Genomic DNA, 21,546 nt, shown 5'->3' with positions numbered 1-21,546 from the left:
CGTTCTTGAGGGTTCACATACTCTTTCATTACCTCACTCCCCAGATAATGGCGTATTATAGGCAGTACTGTCCTGAAGGCACAACAACTTAACAAAAGGTTATTAAACAAGTTTATTATTGCTCCTATTCCTCACTCCTACACCTCCTGCACAATAGATTCCTTTGCTTCCTTCCCTAGTGGCAATCTGAGTTCCTTTGAGTTTTTTTTCTTTTTCTTTTGACACCAGCTACTTTGTCTCTTTTCTTAGATTCTTTATTATTTTTTATGCTTTTTCTATCAGTGGGCTGTTCTTGATCCCAATCTGATACAATTAAGACAGATTTTTGGAATTGCTACCTCTTCTTTATAACTTCCTTCCAGGTATTTGTAGGGGGGTTTTATCACTCTAGCTGTTTTTATTATTTCCCCTGGCCCATCTCAGTGTTATGAGGAGGGTATATTCTATTCCCTCAGATTTCATGTAAAGTTTCTGAGGCAGGGGTCAGGTTACTCCGTCCACACTCTGGACTGGCTGGCAGATCAGGACTACAGAAATGGACCTGACTGCGAGAAAAGTATTTGGTTTCCCGCCCCCTGATCCTCTAGCCAGCGGCCTCCTCTTTGATCTTCAGGGTCCCAAGTATCCCTATAGCCCCTAGGGATCCAGCGACTTCCTGGACCTCGTGACCCTCTCCTTCGACCCCTTTCTCCTCTTTGTTCTCTCATGGGGCAAGCTTTGCTCCAATGCCCCGTCTCTCCACAGACATAACACTGACCTGGCCTAACTGCTCTGTAACTTCTCCAGTGGGACTGAGGGGAAACAGGCTCCCAAACAGGCATGTCCCTAAGATAATCTGGTGGGATCCAAGCTTCAAACTGTTCTTCTTGTGATTAAACTTCCATTTTGTATCAATTCCACTGGTCCCTGGAAGGAATTTGTAAGGACAGTAAAAAACAGCCTTTTCTCTGTCACCATCTTCTGTAACCCTCCTCACTATGGCTTCGTATGTAGGGTACCCCAAAATTACCAAAGGTTTAGCGTATTTGCACTGCCTCCCATAAGCTTCAAGAGTCAGGTTGCTGTCCATACATGTTAAGTTTCAAATATTCCCCAAATTAAGCAGGTAAATCTTTTCCGTCTGGGTCTTTGTTCATGGCTGTTGTCGAACTAGGCTTCACTGGAGTGGGGGCATCTGTAGCCCGAGGATTGGCTGCACCTACTGCACTATCCAAATCAAAAATAGGAGTAAGCACTTTCCTAACAGGGAATTGCTTATTGGTAATTCGTTCTGCTTTCATGATACTGGCGATATCAGGATCGGCTGTCTTATGGCCCGCTATAGTCTCACCCTCAGAAGCACTGCTTTCTTCGCTGAAGAGATCCCTATATTTTGTAAAAGATTCCTTAACTTTTCCTGCTGCTGTTTAATTTGTTCTGGCACCGACTTACAAGGAACCTTCCTTCTAGCTCCCTGAACCACTCCATTATCCTTTGCCAGTGAAGCAATCGTGGCCAGAGAATACTTTTCCAATGTCTCCGTTACAGGTTTAAATTTAGTGGGTGGAGTCAAAGATGCTGTTGACTCCACTCGAGTGCCCTGCTCACAGGCTGCACAAGGTACCTTAGGACTAGGAACGTGAGAGGGCTGAGAGGAAGGCTGTGACTTTATACCAAAAAAGTGTCGGGGCCAATTGCCCTTTAAGAGTTACCGGGATCAACTCCCCTTTAAGAGTCTCTGCTCTTACCGGCTCCTGCTTTTGAACTTTAATATATTTCTCTTTCTTTTGATAAATGCCCAGAGAAGGACCAACTCCCACTTCCTCCAGCCTATTCCGAGTCTAGAAGCTGCCTTCCTCCAATTTGTTAGCCTTTCCTCTTCGTATAATACATTCTCCATAATTCTATGTTCATTTCCTTCTTTGCTATCCCCACACTGCCGGATAATTTTCTCTATGTACCTTATCCCCGTCCCTGACTTCAGGCCACCCATTGGCCATAATTCACTTCCTAACTCTTTATTTAACTTTCCCAAAACATTTTGTAAGCTCTCGCGCGACTCTCGTCAGCAGCGGCCTCTGCAGCCCGTCCGCGTTTTTATTATTTTTTGTCTATGTTTCTATGTAGTTTTTGTTATTTTTTGTTGGGGTGTGTGGGGGGGGGGGGGGGGGGGGTGGGGTGGGGGGGGGGAGGGGGGGGGTAACTTTTAAATCTCTCCCTGCACGGGAGATCCGACCTTTTCTTTATCAGGTCTCCGTTGTCGTTGGGGCTGCAACGAGGAGCGGCCTCCAACAGGAGAAGACCGGGGACTCTGGTGCCGATGACTCACCTCACCGTCGCAGAGCTGGCCGAGTCCAGAGCGGGTGGAGCGGTGGTGGAGCGCTGCTGCTGCTGCGGCCCGACCTCCGGAGATTCGGAGGCTGCAGCGGGTGGGTCCCTGGAGCGGTTTCAGTGGCGACTTCGCTTGCTGCTTGAAGAGCTCCTGGAGCGGGGCCTGACATCACCGCCCCGCGCGGCTTGGAATGGCTGCGGGACTCTGCGAGCGCACGCCAGGGGCTCTAACACCAAGACCCGGTGTGCGACCTCGCACCACCCGGCGTGGCTTTAATGGCCGTGGGACAATCGCCATCGCCATCGGGGCTTTGACTTTGACTCTGACATGGAGGGGGAGTGCAGTGGAGAGATAAGTTTTTTTGGCCTTCCATCACAGCGATGTGATGGATGTTTGTGTAAATTATGTTGTGTCTTGGGTCTATTTGTTTGTAATGTATGGCTGCAGAAACGGCATTTCGTTTGGACCTCAAGGGGTCCAAATGACAATTAAATTGAATCTTGAATCTTGAATCTTGGCTTTCTGAGGGAATTCATTACATATTATTTGTCATGGGCTTCCAGATTGGTAGTTATATCCCTCTCCAGGCTATTCCCCATGTCTTTACATAATAGAAACAATGAAGACAAACTCTGAGTCACTCAAACCTCTTCAATAATTCACTCCCCCTTTCAGTCTCCAAGGCAACCAAGATGGCTCCCGAACAATAGCCAACATCTCTGAAGCGCTAATGGTCTCACACCTTTCTCACACAACCGCACAGCCAATTTTTCCAATCTACTATTCAATCGCTATTCAATCATTCTATTCAATCACTCTATTCAAATCTCTTATCAGTTTCGTCTCATTCACAACCACTCATCCAACTCCCAACCTGGAAACAGCTCCTGAAGAATCCTCATTCTCCCAGATTAAGGTGCTTAATATTCAAATATAATTTTTTGCAACAATCTCTCCCACTCAAAATACTTCAATATAACATAGACAAATAAACCCAAACCATGCAACCCAAGCAAGAATCTATACCACCTACTATAAGTAAACAGAAACTCAGTCCAATGTAAACTACAAGCATTCACTTATTATCACAAGTAAATCACACACTATTTTAATTCCTCCTCGTGGTGTGCTCGGTCAACAGAAAATTAACAATCGATCAGAGGGGGTACGAACTCCTGGTTGATCAGCCACGATTTGGAATCGATCTTACACAAACTTTACACACACTTCAAAGTTTTATTATAATACACAGTTTAATCTGGTAAAGAATGTGCACACTTTAAATTGTCCAGCACCTCAATGTGAGATTCTGAATATTAGTAACTTTAAATCAAAGAATCTCAACCAGCTCTCATCTGACCAATTAGCTATTTGGTGCGTAACTTGACGTACGCAAATTTGAATTCAAATTTGTTCAGATATAGAATTCTCGAATTGATTAGAATATTTTCAGCCAATCTATACTCTAACCACCGAGTGCCCAATACCTTTACGATGGTCCTCCCCCGTCCTTTCAGAGATCTGGATAACTCAAACAGGTGTGGACTTTAACCAACATAGGCTCACCTTGTCTAAAAGGCTTCTTCCTTTCCACCTGCTTGGCACTGGGTGCCAGCTCGTAACCTCTTCATGCTGGCAGTTAATGCCGATTTTTGGAACGTGCTTCCAATCTGCACCACCAGCAAAGACGCAGTGGTTAGCCGCTTAGCATTGTTACACCCTGGACATCTTGAAATATCCACTCAATTGGATACCCAATCTGGGCAGGGCCTCGAACCTCTAGTTTTCTTTTTTTGATGAATAGTTTTTTGGTTTTTATCAGCAGTTGCAGCTACTAACTACCAACAAGTTTTATGGTCCTTTAAGCCAGAGGAGAGGGCCTTTAACTCAACCCAAGTTTGATGGGCCTTTAAACCAAAGGAGAGGCCTTTATGCCCTACAGCCTCGTGCAAGCAGAAACATTTCAAAAGGTCACACAGTCCCAAGCGCACTTCCAGAAGATCGACCTCGAACTAAGATGGAGCCACCCTTTATAGGTCCATGAAGCTTGAGGGGCCTAACTACATAGGGGTGGTCTCTTCACGGTCCAATCAAACATATTAATCACATCAATACATTATTGACAGTTTCCCAAACCAATTACAGAGTCTCCCATACATTGTTTACCCTGGAACTCAAACAAACCTGCAGGGCTTAACACTTTGGCCAATCAACAAAGAGCAGGGTAACTGTCTCGCAACATTATTTACATTATTTACAATCCTTGCAATAATTCAATCAAATTCATGCATTTATACTACTTTGGAATTCCTCTGCAAGAATCTCATTCATTCTGTCAATTGAAGAGATACTCATACATTTCCTATCTGCAACATTGTTCTGGGACCTAGACTAACTGGCACCATTCAGCAGCTTGTCTTATTATATACAGAAACACAGACTTGACCAACATGGCCTTGCAATGCGTGGATCCTCTGCTAAGTTTTGGTTCTTTTCTTGCACCTTTTTGGCCAGGATTTAGAGTTGCACTCTCTCATTTGTATGTCTTTGGCAACCCATGTTCACAATGGGTATTCAGTCATCCTCACTGATGTACTGCTGTACTATATGGGATTGTTTTAATAATAGTTTAATAATAGCAGTGCAATATAAAATCATTTGGACTTTGAATATCAATATCATGGGAACATAATTTTATTGTGGAAATTGACTCTTTAAACTGGACAGAAGCATATTGGTAACTAAACCAAACAACACAACTTCTTAAGTTGAAACCAATTTACAACAAACAACTAAATGTGACTACACATGAGCCAGCAACCAATATATGGGTTGTTACAAAAGTCTATTTGAACAATGTCCACAGACAGTCTCCTGTCCTGCACTTTATTGACCTCTGAAAAAATTATAGTTTGGCTAATTAGGCATGACCTATTTTCCACAAATCCTCATTGACTCTCTTTGATCAGCTGAACTTGGCTAAGTGTCTCATCACTTCTCAAAGATGCTTAAATCCAAATCTCTAATGAACAGAATGATTTTGTCCGAGAACAACTTGGTTAATTTTTTTTATTTAATTTTTAATTGTAAATTTTCATTACATATTCACATTTAAAAGGTTTGGATTGTTTCAGGTCCTTTGGACTACAAAGTTATGAGCTATTCAGTTGCATTAAATTTCTATGTGATTTTTCAGTGTCATTAATACTAGAAATGATATGTTCAATGAACACAGAAAAAAAAAAATTTATTCACAGAGAGCCAGTAGAGAGAAATAGTTGAGTGTCAAATCATAATCCATGTCATAGTACCAGCTGTTTATCATACTCACTTCCCATCCTTTATAATCAACCAGTGTATTTTGTACCTGATCTACTAATCAGAGGTAAACCTTTCTCCATGTTTCAGATTTTTAAGTGCAACTAATAAAATAACTCACAATTAACTAATATACATATATATATATTTTCATTTCTGGTGTTAAAATCCTTTGCTCTGATTAAATAAATTCCAAGTTTCTAATGGAGGTTAAATGTCTCTTCTGAAGTTATTGGATATGCATTGTTTGCATTTCCTTTGATCTTTATAACTTGGGGCTGAGAGATCATGAGCTATGTAAAGTGAGCTAGTTGCAACCACATAGTCATGATAATGTCACATTGTCTAAGTGATCAGTACACAATCTGTCAGTATCTGTATCGTAGCTGGTATATTTCCCACAGCTTAAGTGCTTAAACAATGGTTAATTTTCAATTCATTTATTATTGTCACATGCACAGAGATGCAGCGAAAAGCTGGTTCTACGTGCTATTCAGTTCAATAATTCTCTTCTGAAACGGGACACATATAGTTATCACGTCCCAGCACCATTTTGCACCTTCCATCATAGATTTCCATCAATTGAAAATTTAAGCCATAACATGAGAAATGGTACAAAATAAATTGATTTGTAAATCAAACAGATGGAAACAACTTGATAGCTGTTTCAGTAAACTGTATAAAATCCCAAATTTATGTTCCATCACTTATTTTGTTCTATGTACCATCAAAAATCAAGGGATTTGTTTCCAAAAAGTTTACGTTAAAATCATTAGGTTTGTTGCAAGAGGAGCAATTAGCAGCCTGTCAAAACTCCCCAGAGGTTCCAAGAATGAGAGATAATCTGACTGAAACATTCAAAAGGGCTTGACAGGATAGATGCAAAACTGATGTTTCGCTGAGCTGTCATGCGTATAGCCCAGTGTTAAAGTCTCAAAATGAGGAGTTTACCAGACTGGACTGAGTTGCGAAGAAGTCTCTTCACCCAGAGGGTCATGAATCCAAGTAGACTGTGGATGCCAGGTTGGTGAGTGTATTTAAATCAGCAATAGATTTTCTGATATTAAGGGAATCAAGCGCAGCACCGTGGCACAGCAATAGAGTTGCTGCTTTATAGAGACCCTGGTTCAAACCTGCCTATGGGTGCTGTCTGTACAGAGTTTGTACCTTTTCCCTGTGACCATGTGGGTTTTCTCCACGTGCTCTGGTTTTCTCCCACATTCCTAAGATGTGCGTGTTTGTAGATTAATTGGTTTGATTAAAATTGCTCCAAGTGTGTAGGATGTGAAACGGGGATGTCATGGGAATTAGTGTACAGATGATCATTGGTCGGCATGGGCTGAAGGGCCTGCTTCCATGATGTATCCCTAAACTAAACTAAACTAAACCATGGTTTTGTGCTTACTCCAGTAGGGCAGCACTGGGATAAAAATTAGCCACCATCTCACTGGATGTTAGAGCAGGCATGAGCGGCCAAATGTCTTACTTCCATTTCTTGTGTACTTTTGAGAAGGCTTTGAAATTACAGAAGGCCAGAGCAATAGGTAGCAATAGTCACAGGGACTGTGTGGGAGGCAAATATTGGCAGATGACTCTTGTGTCATACTGTAGGTAATCATTTTAATTAGAAATGGACACAAAACAGGGATGTTATGGTGATGTTGATTAATTAAAGCAAGCAGTGAAAAAATCTTGGCAGGTATTAGAAGTTAAGGACTGTGCCTGGTTATTGGTGACAAGGGGATTGTAAGGGTCCAAGGTAGACAAAAATGCTGGAGAAACTTAGGGGGTGCAGCAGCATCTATGGAGCGAAGGAGATAGGCAACGTTTCGGGCCAAAACCCTTCTTCAGACGTCCATTCTGGCATGTAATTGAATGAAATCAAGCTGATCACTGTCCTAGCCAGGTTTCTAACATTACACTTTGACTTAAAGCTCATACTTAGTTAATATTAATGTAAACAGGCACAAGGTTAAAGACACATTAAAACAAGGTTTCCTTTCAGGAAAAATCTAAGCATAACGGAGACAAATCCAGGTAACAAGCTTATATTTGCTTTGCGTTGCAGTGGATGTATTAGACTGTGACACTGTCAAAAGATTGAATGCACTGGTCATTTGGACAATATTAATATCAACAAAACAATATAATTTATGTCCACCATTGTTTTATTTAGCAAACTGCTTCTATAGTTATTGCGTGTGGACATTGTGGATCAAATAGCCAGTTTCCATGCTCTTAGACTCTTTGACAAAATGTCTTATTATCTGTATTTAAAATACTGACAATTATCCCCAGTGTCTTGATCTGTATGTGTCAATTGTACAATATTACGAAACAGATTATCAGTATAATATCTAATTGCTGTTTGCAAATGCTTGTTTTTTTTTTGTAAATTTGCTGACGCATTATGTCCAAATGTCAAAACTACTTATGACGATAGAGTACATTGTGACATCCATTTAAATGCAAAGATTTTGTTTTCTCTTTGCATGCATTCAAATTAGATTAAAAATAACGAACGACCCTGAAATTAAGCTTTAGAGCATGTAAAGCCAGAAGATTAGACTGAAACTAATGTTGAATATAAGGTTCTTATAAGTTAAAACTCAGTCACAGGTTTTAATGAGTTATAATGGTGATAGTGGTGAGGTTGGGTGATAGGGAAGATTTATGAGATGTTTTAATAGGTAATAATGAATAATTTAGGCACCAGTAAATAGTTAAATTTGGTGCAAAAACATTGTAACCACCGTCAGGCTTAGTTACTCCATCTTCTGGTTTCCACACCTCGAACATCTGGCGGTGAAGTGCCGTCCCTTCTACCTTCCGAGGGAATTCACTTCCATCATCCTGACCACGGTCTACATCCCACCACAGGCTGACGTCCGTCTGGCACTGGAGGAGCTGAACGCCGTGGTCAACAAACACCAGATAACTTACCCCGAGACATTTACCACCATTGCTGGGGACCTCAATAAGGCAGGCCTAAAGAAATCACTCCCTAACTTCCACCAACATGTTTCCTGCTGCACCAGAGGACCAAACACCCTCAACCACTGCTACACCACCATCAAGAATGCCTATCGCTCTATCCCTCGCCCTCACTTCGGTAAATCCACCCATACCATGGTGCTGCTTTACCCTGCCTACAGGCAGCAATTAAAGAGCGTACCCCCAGAGGTGAGGGCAGTACAGAGCTGGTCGGGGGGAGCAGAGGAACAACTACAGGACTGTTTGAAGTCTGTAGGCTGGGCAATGTTCAAGGACTCGGCAATGGGCTTGAACGAATATGCCACAGTCGTTACAGACTTCATTAAGAAATGTGTGGAGAACGCTATAAAAATGATAGCGCTACCACAAATAATATATTTATTCCAATCTATACCGATATATATACCAAAACACTTTTTTTTTTTAATTAAAATCGAATATTTTTAATTTTATTTGGGATTATAAAGCACATAGAATTAAAATAAATCACTTGTGCAAACCCAAAGAGGTGGGAGGGTTTGCACTACCTAATTTTCTATACTATTATTGGGCAGTACATATTAAAAATATAATTTATTGGTTGGACAGTTCTGCTCAACAGTTGGAATGGATAAGAATGGAGAAAGAGGATTGCGCTCCTTACGATCTAGGAGCGATCATTTTTTCCCCAATAAAGCTGAATAATATGTTATATAAGAAGAATCCAATTATACAAAATACAATACGAATCTGGAAACAAATAAAATTAACTTTAAAATTAAGAAATTTATCAGTGCTAACACCAATAGTGAATAACCCAGTATTTAAACCATCTGGTATGGATAAAACATATAAACAATGGGAAAAAAAGTGGGAATTAAAAAGGTAGGTGATATGTATGAATTGGGAAATTTATTATTATTTCAACAACTAAAATCAAAATTTAAATTGAATAACAATCAATATTTTAAATATCTACAGGTATGTGACATTATGAAGAAATATATACCAAGATTCCAAAGTATAATTTTAGACCCACTGGAAGAAGTAATGAATATCAAGGCGGAGTCAACAAAATTAATATCATACTTGTATAACAGTATTTTAAATATAGAATTACCATCAACAGAGGCAATTAGAGAAAACTGGGAAAAATAATTAATGATAAAAATCTCAAAAGAAACATGGGAAAATATTTGATACATATACATAAATGTTCGATCAACGCTAGACATAACTTAATTCAATTTAAAATATTACATAGATTATATTATTCCAAAACTAGATTGAATACATTTTATCCAAATATTCCTCCCATTGTGATAAATGTCTTTCTCAAAATGCCAATATTACACACTCATTTGTCTCTTGTACAAAACTTTATGAATTTTGGTGTGATATATTTGATATATTCTCAAAATTATTTAAGACAAAAATGGAACCTAACACTGAAATGATTATATTTGGAGTAAGTGGAGATGGGAACAAATTAAATACACACCAAAACTCAATCTTTAAATTATGGGTTAATAACAGCAAAAAAACTTATACTTAAATTTTGGAAAAATGCTAATATACCAACATTTAAAATGTGGGTCAGTAATATGCTGGACACAGCACATTTGGAAGAAATGAGACTCATCCTAATAGACAAACAATGCCTATTCTTAAGGAGTTTGTCCACATTTATTGATTTTTTGGATTCATGTGGTGACTTCATCAAGTATCATGAAACTTCATGATACTTCATCAAGTATCATGAAAACTAACAGTTTCAGGTATGGGTGAAAGATGATTTAGAATATTAAAAACAAAATCATCTCACTGTGGCGATTGAACAATCTGCTTTCCTTCTTCACTTATTCCTTCTCTTTCACTTTTTCTTTATCGGTTTTTCACCCACACTCACTAATCTATTCTTCACTTTTCACAACCTCTTTTTCTTCTTTCCTCTCTCACTTCTCTCTTTAAAAAAAAAGGGAAGTTGTACAGAGAATGTAATATGTTAACATCATTTTTGTACCAATGCATTGTACTCACTTCTAATAAATAAAATATTTAAAAAAAAAGAAAAAAAAAAGAAGAAAAAAAAAAGAAATGTGTGGAGGACTGCATCCCTCCAAAAACCGTACGAGTGTTTCCCAATCAGAAACCTTGGATGAACTTTGAGATCCGCACTCTTCTGAAGACCAGACACCGGGCATTCATGTCCGATGATACAGTGGTCTACAAGAAGTCCAGATATGACCTTGGTAAGGCCATCAAAAAGGCCAAAAGGGACTTCTGCTCCAAACTGGAGGATGAGACAGATGTTTGGCAGCTGTGGCGGGGCCTGAATGCAATCACCTCCTGCAAGGTGAAATCAGGAGGCAGCTCGAATGTCGGCGAAACATCATTCCCTGATGAGCTCAATGCGTTTTACGCACGCTTTGCTAGGGAGAAAACCAATGTGCCTTCCCGAGCCCCTATTCGCTGTGATGGTATTTCAGTCTCAGTCACAGAGGCTGACGTCAGGAAATCCTTCAGAGGGGTGAAAGCGCCTGGACCTGAAGGTATACCTGGTCGTGTTCTAAAATAATACAATCATCCGCTCCAAGCTGATTACCAAACTCGCAGAACTGGGTCTCTGTGCATCCCTCTGCAAACAGACCAAAGTCTGTTCGTATTGGTGGAAATGTGTCAGACTCAATAACAATCAGCTCCTCAAGGCTGCGTGCTCAGCCCCCTGCTGTACCCACTCTATATTCATGACTGCGTAGCCGGTCATAGTGCAAACCCCATCATCAAGTTCGCTGACGACACCACTGTTGTGGGACATATCACTGATGAGGATGAGTCAGAGTATAGAAGAGAGATCGAGCATATGTCCATATGGTGCCAGCACAATAACCTGGCTGTCAACACCAGCAAATCCAAGGAAGTGATTGTGGACTTTTGAAGGAGTAGGATGGGGACCCACAGACCCGTCTATATCAACGGGTCGATGGTTGAAAGGGTCAAGAACTTCACATTCCTGGCATGCACATCTCATCTTTTCTGGTCCGAGAACACTGATGCAATTATTAAGAAAGCACATCAGTGCCTCTACTTTCTGAGAAGATTACGGAGAATCGGTTTGTCAAGGAGGACTCTCTCTAACTTCCACAGGTGCACACTAGTCAAGTCAAGTCAAGTCAAGTTTATTTGTCACATACACATACGAGATGTGCAGTGAAATGAAAGTGGCAATGCTCGCGGAACAACAAAACAACCAAACAAATTATAAACACAATCATAACACACATATTATTTTACATAATAAATAATAGAAGGAAAAACGTTCTGTACAGTTAGTCCCTGGTGAGAAAGGCGTTTACAGTCCGAATTGCCTCTGGGAAGAAACTCCTTCTCAACCTCTCCGTTCTCACTGCGTGGCAACGGAGGCGTTTGCCTGACCGTAGCGGCTGGAACAGTCCGTTGCAGGGGTGGAAGAGGTCTCTCATGATTTTGTTTGCTCTGGAGTTGCACCTCCTGTTGTATAGTTCCTGCAGGGGGGTGAGTGAAGTTCTCATAGTGCGTTCGGCCGAACGCACTACTCTCTGCAGAGCCTTCTTGTCCTTGGCAGAGCAATTTCCGAAGCAGATGGTAATGTTCCCGGACAAGATGCTTTCCACTGCCGCTGCGTAGAAGCACTGGAGGATCCTCGGAGACACTCTGAATTTCCTCAATTGCCTGAGGTGGTAAAGGCGCTGCCTTGCCTTACTCACCAGTGCTGAGGCGTGTGATGACCATGTCATATCCTCAGAGATGTGGACTCCCAGATATTTAAAACAGTTCACCCTATCCACAGGATCCATTCCCTTATCATGTATCTATGATGTGCCCTCCACTAGTGAGCATGCTGACCGGTTGCATCATGGCTTGGTTCGGCAACTTGAGCGCCCTGGTGAGGAAATGACTACAAAAAGCCATCGGCTCTGACCTCCCTCCCATCGAGGGAATCTATCGCAGTCGCTGCCTCAAAAAGGCTGGCAGTATCATGAAGGACCCGCACCACCCTGGCCACACACTCATCTCCCTGCTACCTTCAGGTAGAAGGTACTGAAGCTTGAAGACCGCAACAACCAGGTTCAGGAATAGTTACTTCCCCACAGCCATCAGGCTATTAAACGTGGTTTGGTCAAAAATCAGAACTTTTTAGCCCATTATCTGTTATTTGCAATTCATCAGTTTATTTATTCATGTGTGTATATATTTATATAATGGTACTAGACTAAGTGGGACCCGTTGGATCCCATGTTCACACGGGAGGGCTGGTCCCCCAACGCAATATTCCACATCTCCACCAATTCCAATATTAGTGGCCAGTGGGGGGGGGGCTTTCTGGAGTACAAATGGTATGGGTTCTTGGGTGGCAGCTCAGTCCCTCAAGCTTCATCTGCTGGCAGCTCACTCAAGGCTGGTGGGCTGGCAGTGGACTCATGACTATTCCTTGAAATTCCATTTCAAGCAGGGTGCAAGGCCACCAAATTCAAGTGCAATTTCTTACCACTATGAGCAGGGTGCAAGGCCACCGAATTCAAGTGCAGTTTCCAACCACTTCAAGCAGGGTCCAATGCCACCAAATTCAAATGCAGCTTCATACCATTTCATGCAGGGCGAAACCACCATAATACCACACAAAACACCAAACTCAGTTCAGTAGACATTCAGTGTGTTCAGTTGATTCACAGCTCAGACAGAGTCATGACCTCTACCTCCCCAATCATGTAGAGACTGAGCCATACCGACACTTCCGGGTTTTATAACCCCTCCCCCTCCCACCGGAAAAGGTGTGGCTTTCAGGGCGTGATTGACAGGAGAGAGATTCTCAACATTCTTTAAACACTAATAACACTTTTATTTTTCATTAATGGGAAGAATTATCTGCACCTGCTCAGCGGAGGGGGGACTGAGTAAGATGGCCAAAAATCACAGCCGTAAGTGGCAGCGTTTTATCTAAAATCAATATACAGTGCAAACAGGAAGTAAGTGCATTTGCAGTAGTGCCTTTCAACTTCAAGCCAAAGCACCCAAGCCACCATATGCAGTAAGTAGTGCCTTTCAACTTCAAGCCAAAGCAGCCAAGCTACCATTTCCAGTAAGTAGTGCCTTTCAACTTCAGGCCAAAGCACCCAAGCCACCATTTGCAGTAAATAGTGCATTTCAACTTCAAGCCAAAGCACCCAAGCCACCATTTGCAGTAAGAAGTGCCTTTCAACTTCAAGCAAAAGCACCCAAACCACCATTTGCAGTAAATAGTGCATTTCAACTTCAAGCCAAAGCTCCCAAGCCACCATTTGCAGTAAGAAGTGCATTTAAACTTCAAGCCAAAGCACCCAAGCCACCATTTGCAGTACGTAGTGTCTTTCAACTGCATGCCACCATTTGCAGTAAGTAATGCCTTTCACCTTCAAGCCAAAACACCCAAGCCACCATTTGCAGTAAGAAGTGCCTTTCAATTCAAACCAAAACACCGAAGCCACCATTTGCAGTAAGTAGTGCCTTTCAACTTCAAGCCAAAGCTCCTAAGCCGCCATTTGCAGTAAGTAGTGCCTTACAACTTCAAGCCAAAACCCCCAAACAACCATTTGCAGGCAGTGCCTTTTTACTTCAAACAAATCATATTTTCATTTTCAAACCACATTAAGGATACTCACGGTTGTGTAGACATTTATTCAGTGTTATTCAGAGCTCAGAGAGACGTGACCCTTGGCTTCATCCATCTTGGAGAGACTGAGTGAGGCACACCACTTCCTGGTTTTATAGTCTCTCCCCCTCCCTCCTGCAGGGGCAGCAGAGAGAATGGTGATTTTTTAAAATTTCAAGCCAAAGCACCCAAGCCACCATTTGCAGTAAGAAGTGCCTTTCAACTTCAAGCCAAATCTCCCAAGCCATCATTTGCAGTAAGTAGTGCCTTTCAACTTCAAGCCAAAGCACCCGCCACCATATGCAGTAAGTAGTGCCTTTCAACTTCAAGCAAAGCACCCAAGCCACCATTTGCAGTAAGTAGTGACTTTCAACTTCAAGCAAAATCACCCGCCACCATTTGCAGTAAGTAGTGCCTTTCAACTTAAAGCCAAAGCACCCAAGCCACCATTTGCAGTAAGAAGTGCCTTTCAACTTCAAGCCAAATCACCCAAGCCATCATTTGCAGTAAGTAGTGCCTTTCAACTTAAAACAAAGCACCCAAGCCCCCATTTACAGTAATAGTGACTTTCAACTTCAACCTAAAGCACCCATGCCACCATTTGCAGTAAGTAGTGCCTTTCAACTTCAAGCCAAAGCACCCAAACAACCATTTGCAGGCAGTGCCTTTTTACTTCAAACAACCCATATTTTCATTTTCAAACCACATTAAGGGTACTCACGGTTGTGTAGACATTTGTTCAGTGTTATTCAGAGCTCAGAGAGGCGTGACCCTTGGCTTCATCCATCTTGCAGAGACTGGGTGAGGCACAACACTTCCTGGTTTTATAGTCCCTCCCTCTCCCTCCAGCAGGGGCAGCAGAGAGAATGGTGATTTAAAAAAAAATATGAATATATCTCTGATTTGTCATCGATGGAAAAGTCCTCCGCACCCGTAAGGCAGAGGGGGGGCTCTGAGCGAGGTAGCCAAAAATTACATCCATAGGTGGCGTCGTTCTGTCAGAAATCGCAGCACAGTGGGCCAAATGCGGTCAAGATCAGAGATTTAGTAATATAGATATGGACACACTGATCTGTTTTGTAGTCAATGCCTACTATGTTATGTTGTGCTGAAGCAAAGCAAGAATTTCATTGTCCTATCAGGGGCACATGACAATAAACTCACTTGAACTTGAACACTGAGATTTGTTTTTGTTTGTGAGTGAGTAACTGGCTTATCAGTTATATGAACATTATTCCCAATTGCTGGATGGGAAAAATATAACTCAACACAACAATTGATTACAAATTATGAGCTTTAATAGAAACTAGACCAAGAGCAGACTCGTTGGGACTGTTTCCCCAACGGCGTTTGCGGGGGGGGGGGGGGGGGGGGGGGGGGGGGGGCGGAGGGGGGCAGTGGCATCGAACTCACATTAACCACCCCCAAACACACAGGTCGGGGGAGGGGGTGAGAAGAGGGAGGGGGGAGAGGAGGAGGAGGAGGAGAGGAAACGGGACAGATTTGGGAGGGAAAGGAGAGTGGGGTGGGGGTGAGAGAGGGGAATGGGGAGAGAGATGTAGGGGAGGGGGAGGATGGGGAGGTAGGTGAGGAGGGAGGAAGGGGGAGAGGGGTGGGGGAGGAGAGGGGAAAGAGTGGGGAGGGAGAGTGGAGGGGGAAGGGGAGAGGTGGAAGAGTGGGGAGGGAGGAGGAGAGGGGAAGGGGGAGGGATGGAAGAGGGGTAGGAGGAAGGGGGCGGGTGGAGAGCGGGAAGTGGGTGGCGTAGAGAGGGAAGGGGGGTTGGGGGAAAGGGATGGGTGGGAGAGGGAGAGGGGTGAGGAGAGGGAAACATATAAACATAGAAATTAAGTGCAGGAGTACGTCATTCGGCCCTTCGAGCCTGCACCACCATTCAATATGATCGTGGCTAATCATCCAACTCAGTATCCTGTACCTGCCTTCTCCCCATACCCCCTGATCCCTTTAGCCACAATGGCCACATCTAACTCCCTCTTAAATATAGCCAATGAACTGGCCTCAACTACCTTCTGTGGCAGAGAATTCCAGAGTTTCACCACTCTCTGTGTGAAAAATGTTTTTCTCATCTCTGTCCTAAAGGATTTCCCCCTTATCTTTAAACTGTGACCCCTTGTTCTGGACTTCCGCAACATCTGGAAAAATCTTCCTGCATTTAGCCTGTCCAACCCCTTAAGAATTTTGTACGTTTCTATAATATCCGCCCTCAATCTTCTAAATTCTAGCGTGTACAAGCCGAGTTTATCCAGTCTTTCTTCATATGAAAGTCCTGACATCCCAGGAATCAGTCTGGTGAACCTTCTCTGTACTCCCTCTATGGCAACAATGTCTTTGAGCATTGGGCATTGTGACATCACACAATGGAACGTTCACCATGGGCTGGGGCTCCTGCAAAGGCATATGTAAATGAATTCATTTTGATTGGACATATGTGAACATTGGGCATTGTGACATCACACAATGGAACGTTCACCAGGGGCTGGGGCTGGGGCTGATTCTATGGGTGAGAAGCCAGTTTATTTTTGAAATATTGGGGGGGGGGGGGGGGGGAGGGAAGAAGGATTTGATTAAAAATGTGTACTTAAAGATGACAAAATGTAATGAGGAATGGATACTTAGAAAGAAAAGTGAAATCTCTACCGAAATGGAAAAGATGTCGCCGATTATGCGTCTGGTTTCGGAGTTGCAGGGAATCAAAGGAAGAAAGGCGGCCGGCAACCGTCCATGTAAATGGATCCATTCCGATTGGACATCTGCGAGTATTGGCCATTGTGACATCACACGATGGAACAAATCAAAAGGCAGAAAGGCAGCCGGACGGCAGGCGGCAGGCGGCAGCCACACAATTTTAATATATAATAGATGTAATTGTTCTTAACCATTCCTGCAAGTATTTCCTATGGATTGGAAAACTAACCAGGATGATGGAGATGAAATGTTGATGTTAATAATAAGTAATCATTTTTTGTTATATTGTTATACCCATCCTTTTCATCAGATGTATAATTGAGATTTAAATAACAATGGTGGTGTTGAGGGTGAGAAGGAAATTATCACCATTCAAAGCAAAAACAACATTCTGTGATAGAATTAGTAGGTTGACAGGATGGCGACACAATAAAGGGTTGGTCAACATGGAGGTGCATCCTGTCGTGTCTATAGTTTGTGATAAATAGACAGTGGCACATTTTCTTCGAGTTACTAGAAAAGCAGGATGAGATTGTCATACCAGATGTTCATAAATATGTGCATTCTTTTAGACATAGTCCTAACGCTTGGTTGACCTTACCTTGCTAATAGTTAAGACGTGTATCCTTGTCTTCAATTTTTTCTGACTTGATTCTTTCGTATTGCCATTGAAAACTAAAAAGCTTTTCACTATACCTCGGTACACGTGACAATAAACTAAACTATCTAACAAGACATTGAACAACTCACAGTCAATTCCACATAAATCCCGGACTGGGAGATACACAAGCTTTCCCTATTATCAAAATAGCCAGAATGTATGACACTTGTGTGTACATCTCCTCTTGAAAACCTTGTAGATGGAATGTATGATCAACTGTGAACCTCTGGAAATTCAAGGACCACAACAATCAGGAACTTTAATGGTGAGGAATTATTTAATGTGTGTCACTTGTTGAGAAACTACGTTGAGAGTTATAGAGGGACACTCTGGTGGTCTTGGCAGTTTCAGTTATAAGGAGAGATCTATTTCCTTGGAGGAGAAGAGATGCAACATATGCTTGAATGTGAACTCCTGGCAATTCAAACACGACAGTAGCAAATGGGATGGAATTTTATGTCATTTGCTCTATCGTAATTTAGCATGGATCTAATGGGCTGAGTAGCCTCTTTCAGTGTTATTGTGAGAAAGAGCTGTACATTAATTTGATGTCTCCCCAACCTCCCTCCCATCCCAACTCCCACCCCCACTACTCCTAACTGTGCCCAACGATAAATCATGTGATGCATCAGTAAATCTGGACACAGACCTTTCTGGTAAAGGATCATCTATTATGTACACCTCCAATCTATTCCAAAATTAATTGCTACATAGTCCCTTTGAATGAAGATTGGCAAACTTGGGTGGACTTGCAATTTTGAGACATAAAGTCAAGAGTGTCAAGAGTGTTTTATTGTCATATGTCCCGGATGGGACAATGCAATTCTTACCTGCTGCAGCACAACAGAATATGTAAATATGTTAACATAGTACATAATGGGGTGTGAGAAAAAAAGAAAGAAAAAGTTGCAGTTTAGAGCTCAGAGCTTATTCGTTGTTGTGTTTCATAGCCTGATGGCTGTAATCAAATAATGCAATTGTTTTATCCATTCAGTTCCACTTTTTGTCTATGGAAATGGTTTGTATGCTGACAATTAGTCCATAATAGTGGGTTGGTAGTCTGTTTGGGATTTAGAATAACGTAATTCAGGTGAATACTAATTACTCAATATAAGTTTATTACAATATCAATAAAAGTTTGGAATATTAATGGATTTAAAAATTAATGTTGCAATGTGATCTCTGGGGGCATGAGACTGAGATTCTGAAAGGAATCTAACATTTGATTTGTTGCTTACAAGAGAACACTGCAATCCTGAGCCGAACTTCAAACATAAATCTCAGTGTAGCTATTAAAATGAAGTGGGAGTTGAAGTCATCACTGGTCCAAAGCTATTCTCAGTCTTATTAATAAACCCCTGGTAATTCTTCAAGATCAATACAGAGAATGCTCAAGTAAATCTGATTAATGTGATTGAACTAACAAACATCAAGCTTGCTTCAGAAAGAGAGGTTATGGCAATTATTTAAGAACGCAAACCTTCCAATAAGACATCAAAGCACGACACACATTTCTATTGCGAACATTAAAAGCTTCAGATTGTACTTCAGTTGTTTCCTTGTTTTCTTTTAACAACTCTGTGTTATCTGTTAACTCTTTTGGTAACATTAATTAAGGTAGTTTAACTTGTAAGAATCAAGTCATGAGGTCATGTGATACGAGTAGAATTACGCCATTCGGCCCATCAAGTCTACTCCACCATTCAATCATGGCTAATCTATCTTCCCCTCTTAACCCCATTCTCCGGCCTACTCCCCATAACCTCTCAATTCAATAAACTGCATAAGAATGATAGTACTGATTGGTCCTATAATCCTTACCTTTGACCTACTCTCAAAAATAATTTATTTCACTAATAATCAGCTTTGTCTGCTATCTGTAAGTCCTTAGCTCCTCCATTCAAATATCCCAGGTTGATATTGAATGGTTGATGAAGCCAAATGCCCATCCGATAGAAAAAAACTAATAGTCTTATGAAAGATTTACGTTTGGACATGCTGTGAGCATAAAAAATTCATGGCTGACTTGTACATGCCACACACCATAATTACTGTAATTCCAATTTGGAGCAATCATTATTACAAATTACAGACTTAAATCTATACATTATTCAGTATCAATATCTGATTACATTTTTTTAATCTTAAAGTCATATAGTAACAATGCCCAGGAAATTCGGTCAGGCTGTGCAACAATTATCCCCACCCCAGAATTTGATCGTGTTAATTCTGCCCTCTTCTCCATCCCTGATCTCCAGAAGTGATCCTCGATCTTGTGATCTCCGATGTCAGCTACACTGAACTTTCTTCTTTTTATGATTCCAGCCATCTCTTCATTGTTAAGGGTCTTTGACCTGTGACTGAAGATTCAGACTTACAGATTATCATCTTTCCTAGGTCCAGGATGAAGAGTCAAGAGTGTTTTCTTGTCATATGTCCTAGATAGAACAATGACATTCTTACTCGCAGGCACAACAGAAACATAGACACTGTAAACAATAATAAATGAGTGTACACATACTCACAAATTATCTATATAGATCATATGTCCTAGATAGAACAAAAAACAAACATTAATGCAATGATTACTTGTAGTCGCAGGCGGCGCGGCTCTGGCAGCACAAGCCTGTCAGAATGTCTGTGTAAACATTTTATGTTGGGGTGCGTGTAAACAATATAATCTCTCCCTGCATGAATGAGTTGAGGCCGCAGAGGAGCGAAGGAAAAAAAGTTCGCGGAGCTGGCCGAGTAGGAGCTGCACTGCTGATGCTGTACTCACAAGCCCACGGCTCCCTGGAGGGAGACCGCTTTTCGGGGCTTCTGCGGCGGCGACTTCTCCCGCCCGAGTAAGAGCACAATGGCCGCGGATATATAGATCATAATATATATACACACAAAAACGCACACATAGGTACACACAAAAAACAAACAATAATAATGCAATGATAACATTAATAGTCATTGTAGTTCAGTGCTTATTTGAGGTTCTATTGTTTAATAGCCTGATGGCTGTAGGGAAGAAGTTGGTAATGAACCTGGAGGTTACAGTTTTCAGGCTCCTATACCTTCATCCCGATTGCAGGGTTGAAATTGGTGTATGGCCTGGGTGGTGTGGGTCTCTGATGATGCTGGCTGCCTTTTTGAGGCAGTGACTCTGGTAAATCCCTTCAATGAAAATGAATGGAGGAAAGAACATTGAACATGTCAAACCTGCACTGGCCCATGGAAAGTAGACTATTGCAGTGATAGCCCTTAGTGCAAACTGCACTTTGACCTTCTGTGCATTGCATTAATTGTAAGCTTTCCAGACCAGAAAATGTTCAAGAAATGAAGACAAGAGTTTTAATTTATGCAATCATCCTTACCAGGTCGTTGCAGAACATAACTCTGAATGTCAGAAAAGAGACAGAAGAACTTACATTTGTATGTTCTCTTACATATAGATTTATATTCAATTAAGTAGTTTGAAGTTTAGTCCCAATGGTGTGCATGAAATGTGGCAGCGTTCCCACAAAAAACTAATGGATATTGACAAATTGTCAGCAATTTTGTCCTGAAGTTTGAGCCATAAATATTTGTCATAAAGCTGAGTAGCCCTACTATTCTTTGAAACAGTGCATTGGGGTGCTTTATATACCAACCTTAGTGGTCGGATCCAGTCTCATGACAATGAAAAATCCTAACCTGATGCTCAGTGTCTTCAGTGCCACACAAGTATAGGACATTCTGTAAAAATAATCCTAAATGGGTTTTTGAGGAATCAAATGATTTGTCCAGTGGTATTGCCAGGTAAAAGACCAAAATAATGAGTCAGTTAATTAAATACAGAGTGGATGCGACATAAGAATTTTGCAGTTCATCCTTTCTAATACATTGTTTATTTTGTTTTCAAAAATTAAATTATGATGTACG

Source organism: Leucoraja erinacea, chromosome 1, assembly GCF_028641065.1.
Source record: "Leucoraja erinacea ecotype New England chromosome 1, Leri_hhj_1, whole genome shotgun sequence".
Taxonomy (NCBI): Eukaryota; Metazoa; Chordata; class Chondrichthyes; order Rajiformes; family Rajidae; genus Leucoraja; species Leucoraja erinaceus.
This window is presented reverse-complemented; position numbering follows the sequence as displayed.